The sequence below is a fragment of the Macaca thibetana genome, chromosome 12 (genome assembly GCF_024542745.1).
Source record: "Macaca thibetana thibetana isolate TM-01 chromosome 12, ASM2454274v1, whole genome shotgun sequence".
Classification (NCBI taxonomy): Eukaryota; Metazoa; Chordata; class Mammalia; order Primates; family Cercopithecidae; genus Macaca; species Macaca thibetana.
In genome coordinates, this window is record NC_065589.1 from 18,357,929 (window position 1) to 18,371,248 (window position 13,320).

Sequence of the window (13,320 nt, forward strand, 5' to 3'; positions counted from 1 at the left end):
CTAAAGAGATTTTGCTATTTTACTAAGCCTATTAATTTTGGCATTCGCTTGTTATTAATTTTTTTCTAACTTCACATCTCCCATAGTTTTCTTAAGTATTCTAAATTCCGTACTAAGACCTTCCTGTTTTTCTACTGAGTTTTAACCTTCTTTGAGGAAATGTAGTGAAGTTCTTTTTGAGGAAATGTAGTGAAGTTCTTTTTGAGGAAATGTAGTGAAGTTCTTTTTGAGGAAATGTAGTGAAGTTCTTTTTTTTTTGAGACGGAGTCTCACTCTGTTTCCCAGGCTGGAGTCCAGTGGCACAATCTCAGTTCACTGCAAGCTCCGCCTCCCGGATTCACGCCATTCTCTGCCTCAGCCTCTGGAGTAGCTGGGACTACAGACGCCCACCACCTCGCCTGGCCAATTTTTTTTTTTTTAATTTTTAGTAGAGATGGGGTTTCATCGCGTTAGCCAGGATGGTCTTGATCTCCTGACCTCGTGATCCACCCACCTTGGCCTCCCAAAGTGCTGGGATTACAGGCATGAGCCACTGCACCCGGCCATGTAGCGAAGTTCTTAAAGTGGATTCTTGAAATCCCTGAGACTGCAAAAACCTGCGTGAGCATTCCCAGACACAATTTCCAGGGGCAAGGTTGGTATCTGTCATCAGAGTTCAAGTTTATGAAGCATGAATTTTTCAGAGCTGAGGTCCTCTCACCACAATCCTGCTGGTCATTGATGAACTGATCTTCAGCTTCTGGCATAAAGGGTGAGGGCCTGGGCTTTTTGTCATGATCGTGTCTTGACTTTGGCCCTGTTCTCTATGTAGGGAGGGTTTCAAAAGAAGAGGGCTCAGACTGTCAACAAACTTATCTTCTGTCCTGGGTCAGTGACTGCAGAGGGTCAACTTCTCAGTGTGACATGGTCTTTGAAGACTTCTACGACCCTGCTACTTTGTGGCACCCTCTCCAGATGCAGCACTGCCTGCCCCCTGTCCAGCCATGCTTTATCTGCAAAGGTAGCACCCACTCCTTTTCCACGCATGCCTATTTAGGAGATTAGTGACTCATCACGTACGTTGTCTTTCTCTTTCCTGTATTCCTAGAGAGTTCTGGGTCTCCCTTTACTTCTTAGACTTGAATACATGTATATGGAACCTGGATGTACAAAAACCACATCAGGCAGCAACCTCCTATTCTTTCTTCTTTATGTCCTTATTGATGTCACTGTGGTCTGGTTGCTCTGCTCAAGTATAACCATATTCAGTCCCTGCTGCATGTTTTCCAGGCTGCTGGTACTTAGGTTCCTCTCTCCTTCACAATTCACCTACAGTGCTAAGCAGGGCATTCTTTGCCCTGGCCATCACTAGCAGAACAGAGCGACACAGGGATCGGGTTGAAGCTGAGAGGAAGGACTCCCACAGAAGACTCTGTGCCATAGGAGTAAACCAAGCTAAGGTTCAAACACAACAGACTACTTGTAAACACCACATTCTCTACATTAGAGGTGAGATGGAGGGTTCTGAAGCTGCTGCCAAAAAAAAGGTGGGGGGTGGTTAAAGAATCTGGAACAGGATATAATGATTTAGCTGGATTGAGATGTACAGCTACAGTTAGGCTGGATTAAAATGCAAGAGGTAAAGAAACAAAGGAAAATAATACCTGGGATTCTTCCCTACCATCTAAGACTTCCTCAGCATCATTACTGTAGAGTGAGTGATCTGCTCATAGACACTGTGTGTGTGCTTGTGTGTGTAGTGATAGAAGAATGCGATGGACACATGCTCATCATTGACCAGTATGATTGGGAAGGGCATCAAATATCACTTTAGTCTTTATTCCAGACTAAATATTATGGAAATATACTTATTCCTTAGAGAATGAGTCTCCAGCAATCTCATTCTTCCAGTGGTTACCATCGTTAACAGTGCGATGTCTATTCTTCCTATTCATATATTAAAATAAATGCACATGTACCCACAAATAGATATTTCATACATCAATGGGATCATCCATAATCCTGTTCCATAGCTTGGTTATTCTGCTACCAATGTATTTTAAATATCACCATTTAAAAAATAAATTTTGAAAATGAAATAGATGAATATTTCCTGAAAATTTTACTGAAGAGCATCAGATTCAATTACATCTCTAAAGAAGCACCAGGGAGAAGTTTAAAAGATATTAATGATTAAGTCTGGAACACTTCTTAGAATCAATGATTACATTTCACAAACTCATTTTTTTAAGTGAAAATCATGCTGGCACAGAATTAGATAATCTCAATGTGAAAACTGCAGCAGCCACCAGCTGACAACTGATGAAACCCGGATGCCACTTTGGAGTGTGTTAGCTATTTAACAGGGTTCGAATCAGATCAGAAATTATGAGAGTCAGATTAAGAACCGAAATTCTAACAAGTTCCACCGTACATGCTTAACATTTTGCTCCCTCTACCCTTGACATCTATTTTTTAAAACTGGCTGTGATTATTAAAGTATCACATTCTGAACTATAGTGTTAAGTTAACAAGTGATTACATAAGAGCCATCAAGGTCAACGGCTGAAGCCACAGCAGTAGTAGGAATTAATGAACTAAGACCTCTAGCTTCTAGGTTCCAGCCAAGCTTTCTTTTTGATAAAACACTTTCTATTTTGAAAGAATTACAGACTCACAAGAAATTGCAAAAATATTACCAGGAGACACTGCGTACCCATCTCCCAGCTTCCTCCAGTGGTAACTAACGTCTTATATAACAGTAATACATTATTAAGCCTAGGAAATTGACATTAGAACAGTACAATGAACTAGACTACAGATATTACTTGGATGTCACCAGATTTTGAATACACTCTTTTTTTTTTACATGTTGTGTGCATAGTTCTATGATTTTACCCCACATATAGATCTGTGTAACACCAGAGCTAACAGCCACAGAGCTGCTCTGTTACCACGAAGGAGTTCCTTAGCACTACTCTTTTATGCTCACATCCTTCCCTCCCTCTCTAAGTCCTGGCAACCACTGATCTGTTCTCCATTTCTGTAATTTTGTCATCTCTGTATTTTTGGCCTTATGACATTCCCTGCTACCTCACAATCAATGTTTCTGGTGCAGATCTTCTCTGAAATGTCCATCTGGTCCCGTTCAGTCTTCCGTCTTTTGAGGCCTGGAGTTCCTTGATTCAATCAGCCATAAAGGTCACAGATGATCAGTGGTTGATACTGCAGTGAAGAAAGCAAGGTCCGTAGAATCTAACGCCAATGACAATGAGAACTTGACTCAGCCTAATTTCACCAATGTATTTCTGGGGCTATTGTAGCAAAGTACCACACGTTGGGTGGCTTAAACAACAGAAATGTATTGTCTGATGGTTTAGGGGCTGGAAGTCTGAGGTCAGGGTGTTGGCAGGGCCATGCTTTCCCTGAAAGTGCCACGGAAGGATCGGTCTTATTCTTCCCTCTTACCTTCTGGTAGTCTCCTGACTCATGGCAGCACAGCCCATCTTTGTATGATGTTCTCCCTGTGTGCATGCCTACACGTCATGCTCTGTCAATACGTCTCTCTCTCTCTGCCTGTGTCCACATTTTCTCTCTTATAGGGACACCAGTCGTATCGGATTAGGGCCCTCTCTAATAACTTTATTTTAACTTAATTACCTCTGCAAAGATCCTATCTCCAAATAAGTTCACATTTTAAGGTACTAAGGGCTAGAACTCCAGTACACTATATTTTTGCGGGGGGATACAGTTTAACCCGGTGAACAAGTTCCCTGAAAAGAAATTTAGAAAAAAGAGATTTTATTCCAGTGAAAAGTTGCAAACTGCAGAGATGTAGCTTCAGTATAAACTGGAAGTGCATTCCAGATAATAAGAAAAGGGTTTATCTTCTGTAGAGAGTGTGCCCACCTAGGTTCCCTCTCAGGTCCTCTTTTGTGAATGAAGGATTCAAACTTGCTTAGTTTCGATTGCTTGATCTTTGTTGAGTTCTATTGGTTATATAGGTCACAGCCTATTAGGTGGTTTAGGTGGCATAAATAGGAACAATGAACGTCCCAAAGTTAAGCTGACCTGCAGGTTTTCCAGAAACTCAGGGCATGTGTGTGACCTTAAGTCAGCAAATGGCCTAAACTGAACTATTGGAAACTACTGTCTACATGGTGAAATCCAAGAAAGATGGCTGGGTGCGGTGGCTCAGGCCTGTAACCCCAGCACTTTGGGAGGCCAAGGTGGGTGGATCACCTGAGGTCAGGAGTTCGAGACCAGCCTGGCCAACATGGTGAAACCCCATCTCTACTAAAAACACAAAACATTAGCTGAACGTGGTGGCGGATGCTTGTAATTCCAGCTACAGGGGAGGCTGAGGCAGAAGAATTGCTTGAACCCGGGAGGCAGAGGTTGCAGTGAGCTGAGATCATGCCACTGCACTCCAGCCTGGGCAACGAGAGTGAAACTTTGTCTCAAAAACAAACAAAAACAAAAGCAAACAAACAAAAAACCCAAGAAAGATCCTTTCTGTGGCTCACGTGGGCTCCGTCTAAGTTCTTGTTTCCCTTTACAAGAGACTCACTTCTTTCCCAGTTAACTTCAGAAATGACCTCATCATCCCAGTGAGTTACCCCCTCTTCTGAAGTGTTCCAAGAAAATGAACGTTCTTTAACTCTACAGTAAACATAATCTCTAGGCAACGGGGTTTCAATGCCAAAAATAAAAATGGAAGGCTTGGTTTTCTTATGGAGTGACTCAGCTTTTTGTTTGTGTAAGCTAATTTGTTCTGAACTAGAAGAACTGCTGAACTATATAGTTTACATAGCCTGATAGATTGCAGACTAATAATGAGAGGTACAACACATCTTTCCGGCCGTTATTTAGAGGCAGTAGGCAATGAAGGTTGGAGAAGTTCTAAAATGCTTTTTTCTCAAAACCAGTTTTGAACAGGGGGGATTGCTTGGTTTTTCTCTGTCTTCTAGTGTTCTTTATCTTTGCGCTTATTCCTTGTGGTAGATTTACAAAGCAAAATATTAAATAATGCCAAAAAATAAAAATTAAAAGTCTCAGTTAAAGAATTTTTAAAATCATGCTTTGAAAAGGCATAAAGCAGAGGTAGCAAATATAACTTAATGATAATAATTGTATCTATAATTTATTAAGTACTGATTGTGAGCCAGGCACTCTTCTAAGCATTTTATTTGCGTACACTTATTTTAGCATATAATTAAGGAATCTTAAAAGGAGATAGTAATTAAGAATTAACAGCATTCTGAGTTTTTAGGAAACATGGATTTTGTGTGGCAAAGTAGGTGGTTGAAATGATCACACAGATGTAAAAAAGAATCAGGGAGGAATAATGGCATAGAGAAAATTTAAAGAGTAATGTATTATGATCTCTTTAAGACCATAGTATCATAAAACGTCAACTTATATAACTTACTCAGTTAAAAAAATAAACTTCAGGAAAAATTCATGAATATTGATCAATGATAAATGGCACTCCAACCTTTTTTACACACTATACTGTTTGAGTGATAATGTATAAAAATGTTTTTAAATCCTAATATATCTTTTTAAGATTTAAGGATGGTCATATGACATTTGTGGTTAAATGAGTTGGCTTAAATGAAGCATTTGGAAAATAGAAGCATTATACAAATGCTGAACAGAATTAGATTCATAAGATGTTTAGAAAACTTTAGAGTAGTGACCATAACTCCTTCCACAGTAACAACTTTTTGAAGAAATCTAGAGTCTATTCATTTAGAGCTGTTTTCTACATTTAGGTTTTGAAGCTCAAGTGACGTGAAGGTTCAATGTGTTTTCTTTCCTACAGGTTATATGCACCTCTTGAAATTAAGAAACAGATGAACCTACTTCCTAGAAAACGTGGCAGGTTTTTTTTATTGGAAGTTGTCCCGTATAATAAGGATGACACATTCTCTAAGATAAGAAAATGAAGGAAGAAGGGGGAAAAAGAGATGGTGAAAAGTGGAGAAAGGAAAGCTCTACTAGGTGTATACTGTATGTCTAGATGCTGTAGATTTATTATGGACAAAGATACGTGGTGTAGCATTTCCTTATAATTAAATAATGTTCAAACTTCTAGTCTTTGAGTAGCACTTGTTCAGTGTAGAGCTCTTCCAAATTCAATGATGAAAAATGTCTGTTGCCCACAATTTCCTCTTCTTTCTCATCTTTTATCCTAAATATACTTAGGAGCTATTTCAGAATAATAGATTCACTGTAGGATGGAATTTAACTATTTCATTACAATCTTTTATCTAAAAAATTTTAAAAAGCTATTTCAATAAGTATGAGTATTTCAAACTCGACCTATTTCATTGTAACAATTATAAGTAGATAGAAAAAAATTAAATTATGTCTTACGTGGACTGAAGAGTAAGACATGGGGAATTTTAATAATTTGAACAATTCTGAGTTGCTGGAAATATAAAAGAAAGTTTTAATAGAAAGACAATACATTTTTAAAGCTCTTTTAATGTATTGGGTCATGGAATAAGAAAGGTTTTGAAGTGGAAAACTTGTAAACTTTGATACATCCAGAAAAAAACAGTAACTCTTTTGAGAGATTAAGGCAATGTTTTTGAAGAATATCAGAGATTCATGGGCATGTCACTGAGTCTGAGATTCCTAATGGAGGCCATCTCACCCGTCAGGTTATCCTGTCCTGCCTTAGCCTGGGAAGCTGCCAAAGAGAGGAAACAAGAACAAGGACAGCCGTCTAACAGAACAAGGCAATGAAAGTGTTTTGCAACTTATGTTGACTTAAAAAACATTTCTTTTTGTTTGGAACTAATTACGAACTCACAAGAAGCTGCCAAAAGTGTACAGAGAAGTCTCATGTCCCCTGCATCCAACTTCCCTCAATGTTAGCATCTTACATACATAGCACATTATCAGAACGAGGAAATTGACGTTGACAGAATACAATGAACTAGACAGCAGATCCCACTCAGATTTTACTAGTTTTTATATACACTCTTTTTTTTTTGGATTGACATTTACAAGTTGAGAATATTTAACCCAAGTTCCCAAAGTCCTAGTTAGCATTGTCTCTAATACTTTCCCTCGCTCTATTCCTCCTCCTTCCTTGGTTCACTCACCTGCTTACTCTTTTCCTGCCTGGTTTCCATGCATTCCACAATGGTACTCATGTAGTATCGGGTGACGTGCTATGTGCTGGAAATATTAGTGAAGACAGTGGTGGTGGGGCCCTCACGCACCACCCAGCCATCTCTCCCACCTTCTCTGCCATCCTCATCAGACCCTTAACAAGCCACCTGATGAATCTTCCAGCCTACCATCTCCCCCAATCCACTCCTTCCTTTCACAGCTCTAGGGTAATCTTCCTCAGGCACAGTTCTTGTCACCGCTTCTCTTGATAAAGAGCTTTTAGAAATCTCTTATTCACCAACAGAATTAACTAGTATAACATATGTTTAGTAACTACTCTAGAAAGTCCTATCATTCCAATGTCCATAACTCATGCTCTGGCCAAAGTCTTCTATTTGTGGTTCTGGAACTCCCCTGCATGTTTTTACCTCTTGTTGCTCTATTCTCTGGAATCTCTCCCATCTCCCCTCCAACAGATACATTAAGCACAGTTCACGTACCACCTCCTCCATGAAATCTCTTCTGATGGCTCCAAGTAGATGCAATTTTCCTTCCTTTAATTGCTACCCCCCCCCACCGCCGGTATTTCATTGGCAGTGTTTATCTTCTCCATCTCATTTGGCGTCAGATGGGTCTATTTCCGCTACTAGATCGTGCCTGCCTCTGTAGAGGGCGGAACTCTGCATCATTCTCTTGTAGTTTTTCATTAACGTTTGGAGAAGGAACATGGGTTTGGAGTCAAGAGAGAGATTTGTCGTCTCCCTACTCCTGCAGGTCTCTTAAGGCTCATGTGCCTAAGTCTTGGACATTCAGTAAAATACTGCATGTGGAGTGCCTCCCATAGGGCCTGGCACAGGAAGCATGTATGAAAAAAAGTCTCCAAGCATGGGTGGAAAATGGTCTTTCCAAGAAAAGAGAAAACAGGTTTTGTAAATATGGCTATCTTCCAAGGAATTAGAGATTCCTGGACTAGTGAACACTTCAGAATATCTAAAATAAATGTTGAGTTCAGAACCATCTGAAAGCTAGAGTCATTCTGAGAAAGGAGCTGCCATTAACTCTTGACAACATGTGCTGGGAATAACACGGTCTGGCTGGGAGCAGAAACTCCCAACTCCTCTCCTCAAACACACTTTCCAGGGAGCTGAAAGGGTAGAATCATCCACATCCTTTTATTCCCCTCCCCCTTCCCCATACACCTGGATATTTTACCTGCATGTTACCAGATGACAGCTATACTTTCCTCCTAATTCTCTTTGGAAATCGTTGGTAGAGACAATTCTTGATTGTTTAACTCACAGAAAGCTTGGCTTATGATTTGCGTATGTGTTACCTAATTTGCATATCATTTATAAGTCTTTCTTTTATTAGCCTGAATGATTGAGTTGAATCTATATACATTTTTATCTCTCTAACAGTATGCAAGGCCCACATTTTATCAGATTTCAATGGATTCTTAGGGATATAGGCATTCCCCTGTGATTTAAACTGTGAAGATTAAATCACTTTCTTATTTAAAGGGTTAGAAGATTCACCGACTTTGTAACTAGCATGCCCGGTCTACAATTCAGCTGGCAGGAGCTCTCTGCAAAATGACAATCATTCCAAGACCTAGAAGCCAAATATTATGTGGGCAGCCTCCAGTGATCTGGAAAAAGAGTTTAGAGGTTACTTTTGAGACTGATAAAGTTGTTCTGCCAGAAGGACAAGGTCATGTAATTTGATCTTTTGCAAACTTATGGGACCTGCACCAAAATAAGCTTGCAAGGTGAGGAACATTCAAGGACCTCCATCTGTCTCTTATTGTTAATGACTAATAATGATAATAGTGAAACAATGATATGAATAAGGACTATCACAGAGCAAGGGCTTATCTTCTCCCAGACCTTAGACTAAGTAGTTTATACTCTTTCTCCTAGAAATTCTCAACAGTATATCTATCTTAGTCACATTTTTAAGATGAGAAGCCCAGGCTTAAAGATTTTAAATCACTTGCCCAAAACCACAAGGTTACTAAGGGACTGGATCAGGATTTAAAACTGAGTTTCTTTGACTAAAAGCTGTGTCTTAACCACTGTGATCTCATATATTACATTTTCTGAACTACTTTAAAAAGAAGACTTTAAGTTTATTAAATTACTTCATCCCCTTTTCTTTCTTTTCTTTTCTTTCTTTCTGAATTAAATGTTCACACCATCGTGGGCAAAATATGGGATTTACTAACCATCCACCCTCTTTATCTTATTTACTCTTAATAACCATACTTGTAGGGCATTATTAGCTTCACATTTAAAGATCTGGAAACTGATGTTCAGAGAGGCCAACTCACCTGCCCGAAGTCACACAGCCCATATGAAGCAGGGCGCAGATGTGAGCCTGTTCTGAACATGACGGCACAAAAGTGTCTTCCTGGAAGAACGTTTAAAGGAAGCTTATGAGCTCATTAAAATTCATACCTTACTCTTCACACTCCAGATTCTTTTTCATAGCACCTGTTGGCTTGTTGATTTTAATGTATCATCCCCAATAATTTCTTGGGGTGTGCTTTGGAGTTAGGGAGCAGTAGCAAGAGGCATGGTCAAGGATAGATTTTTCTCATTGATGCCTATTTTTTTTTTAAGTTTCCAAGGTTGTTGTTATTTATAAGAGATCTTATTATACCTTTTGCTTCATGACTGAAATCTCGTAACATTCTTAGAAATATGTGGGTTGGTAACTACAAATTTAAAATCTTTACAGCATGGAAATTTCTTAGGTAAAAAATCTTTTATTCTGAGAAGAGATCAGAAATAGATTTGTGGGATTTTGATGTGCCCTACGGGAAGGCAGGTGGTTATATAGCTCTAGTTGAAAATTAATGTTTGTCCTTTGAAGAGCCAGGTAGGAGTGAAGAATGTGTATTAATTCCCTGATACCTAATATGATGTCACGTAACACCCAACACTTGACAAATTATGGATTTTTTTGAGGCTTTTTCCCTCACTCAAGCAAATACTCCTAATACGTGCCTTGTCATAATGAGGCCTCAGCTACGCTGAATCCCCTGAAATGCCACGATATAGGCCATGTGCTGGGAGGTGGTCCTGCCTTTCAATACCAGCTTCTAAAGTGGTTAAACTCCACCAGAATTTCTCAAAGTGTGGATCAAGGACAATTTGCATCAGCGATACGTGGGATGGGCCTGGCACAGTGGCTCATGCCTGTGATCCCAGCACTTCGGAAGGCAGAGGCGGGCGGATCACTTAAGGTCGAGAGTTTGAGACCAGTCTGGCCAACATGACAAAACTGTCTCTACTAAAAATACAAAAAAAACCAACAAACTCCCTGGGCGTGGTGGTGTACGCCTGTCATCCCAGCCACACAGGAGGCTGAGGCAGGAGAATCATTCGAACCAAGGAGGCAGAGGTTGAAGTGAGTTGAGATCGCGCCACTGTACTCCAGCCTAGGCGACAGAGTGAGACTTGGTGTCAAAAAAAAAAAAAAAAAAAACACCCAAAAAACAAAAACAAAATTACTTGGGACTTATATCGAAAATGCAGTTCCTTTCCACCTCAGAATCTCTGACTGGGATCCAGGAATTGGGTTCCTCAGGCAATACTTCTGCAGAGTGGAGTTTAAGACCCTATCTTCTGTACTAACTACTCCTGTCTATCCTTATCTTGTCTTTAATCCCACAGTAAGAAAGTCTTTTTGAATTTAAGAACACAGACTCATAAAAGATGAGTACATTTTCTTTCATCATGTTCTGTTTCTCCAGTAACACTTAATGTATTAGGAGTCAGCTGCAGATTCTCTCTGCAAAGTTACCATTAGGGATGCCCAAGTTCACAGATGACTCAACCAGTAGAATTTAAAAATACATAATTTAGCAAATGCATTTGACCTTCATCCACAGTAAAACTTTCAAAGATTTTAAGAAAACAGCAAATTTGAAATATTGGGTTTTTGACTCCTTTAAAAACATTTCTACGAAGGCCATTTATTCTTCTTATGCTAATGATCGACAAAAGTGTACCCTTTAGGCAGTCAGATGAGACAGGAAAAATGTGAGGATTCTTGGTGTATGTGTGTGTGTCCTGCCTCTGTGGCTTCCGTCAGGAATATTGCATTGGATACAACTGGGCAGGAACCCAGTCTGCATTCCTCTGTCCAGGATAGTTTTTTTTTTCTACACAAAAGTAGTATAGGAAATTGGTTTAGGGTACTTTGTAATTTCTGAGACTCTTTCCCCTGGAGATAAGAGACGTTGATCTGAGTGCCTTTCTGCTGGATGAATTGAGATGATGGGGGTAGAGAGAATTATTAAGCCGGAAAGTAATACAGAGCCTTTCCCAGCCTCCCTGGGTGTCAGTTCTATTTTTCTGCGTTTGCTGGTGGAAGTAGGGTGGAGTGTGATTGGAAAGCCAAGCTGTACTCTGCAGTTTAGTCTGCAGTTAATATGAAGACTAGCAGCTGACTTCTCCCCAACGTGGGAAGGCTGAGCTTCAGTTGTCAGAGCCGGCCGGGCCCCACAAAGCCCTGATTTACGGCTAAGCTGAAGAGACACTATGCTCCTCCCTCATTAAAACCACGTGGTCTATTTCTGTCATGAAGGTGTATTTTACTGTCAAGTCACTTCCTCTCTTTCCCTCCTCAAAAACCAAAACCGAACCAAATCCAAAACAAAAACCCCTCAAGAACTCTAGAAATAGATATATCAGTATGTCATAATGCTGTAACTTCCTTGCTAAAAGGGCTGTTCAGGGAAGGCACTGTCAGTTCCTAATGAGTATGTTGTTAGCGAATGTATTTTTCTTTCTAAGAATAACTCAGAAGGGACTTTTATGACTTTTAACACGTGAGGTAAGAAAAGTCACGGATTTCTGCCCAGATCCCTTTCCGGGTGCGTGATGGCTGCAGTTGGTGATGAAAGGGTGACTTTACATCAATGACTTGGTCAGTAACAGAATGCCAGAATGTCCCTTTCTGTCCCATAATACAGCCCAAACATACCTGCAGAGCTGATCCTCATTGACTATTTTATTTCATTAACCTGCCCCCACCCTGTTCAAAAACTTATTATTACTATTCCTTATTATTTCATCTTCTCAAATTTACAACATTCTATCATCTAGCCACATTCTACCATCTAGCCACATTCTATAGTCAATGATTATTTCCACTTTTTTCGTGGATACTTATCTTGACTAAATAATAATGATAACAGTGATAGTAGGTATAGTAACAATGCTACTTTGTATTGAATGCATTTTGTTCTACACACTATTCTTTTTTTTTTTTTTTTGAGACAGAGTCTTCCTCTGTCTCCCAAGCTGGAGTGCAGTGGCGCAATCTCAGCTCACTGCAACCTCTACTTTCGGGCACAAGCGATTATCCTGCCTCAGCCTCCCAATTAGCTTGGACTACAGGCATGCACCACAATGCCCAGCTAATTTCTTTTGTATTTTTAGTAGAGATGGGAGTTTCACCCTGTTGGCCAGGCTGGTCTCGAACTTCTGACCTCGGATGAGCTGCCCGCCTTGGCCTCCCAAAGTGCTGGAATTACAGGCATAAGCCAACGTGCTTGGCCCCTGTTCTACACACTGTTCCAAGAGCTGCTCTTACTTAATCCTCACAACAAGCTGATGAGTTACTGTGATTGGCTTATTTTTATTTTTTATTTTTTGAGATGGAGTCTTGCTCTGTCACCCAGGCTGGAATGTAGTGGCGTGATCTGAGCTCACAGCAACCTCTGCCTCCCGGGTTCAAGTGATTCTCTTGCCTCAGCCTCTTGAGTAGCTGGGATTACAGGCGCGCACCACCACGCCCAGCTAATTTTTGTATTTTTAGTGGAGATGGAGTTTCGCCATGTTGTTCATGCTGGTGTGAAACTCCTGACCTCGTGATCTGCCCGCTTCAGCCTCCCAAAGTGCTGGGATTACAGGCGTGAGCCACCATGCCTGGCCAGCTTATTCTTAATGTCTCCATCGAACACATGATCAGACAGGCTCAGAGTGGTTATGTAACGAGCTCAGGGTCACACGGAGGCCTGCTTGATCATTCTCGTGGGCCCCACACATCCTTGCCACTACTTCTGCAAACACGGGGTTCCTCTGGCCTAAGATGCACTCTTTTTATCTCTATTTTCCTGAATCTTATACAATCTTCTAGACCTACCTCAATTCCTATCTCCTTCAAGAAGCCTTTCCTCATAATTCCTGTTCTCATTAACCT

At 40.4% G+C, this 13,320-nt stretch overlaps 1 long non-coding RNA gene across 1 annotated transcript; it reads right to left on the reverse strand.

The window, feature by feature from the left end:
* Positions 1-3,142: 3,142 nt before the first annotated feature.
* Positions 3,143-7,682, reverse strand: LOC126932903 (uncharacterized). Its single transcript, XR_007718367.1, has 3 exons — positions 7,608-7,682; positions 7,098-7,173; positions 3,143-3,204 (listed from the first exon to the last, which is right to left on the reverse strand). It is a non-coding gene; the product is annotated as an uncharacterized LOC126932903 (long non-coding RNA).
* Positions 7,683-13,320: the final 5,638 nt, after the last annotated feature.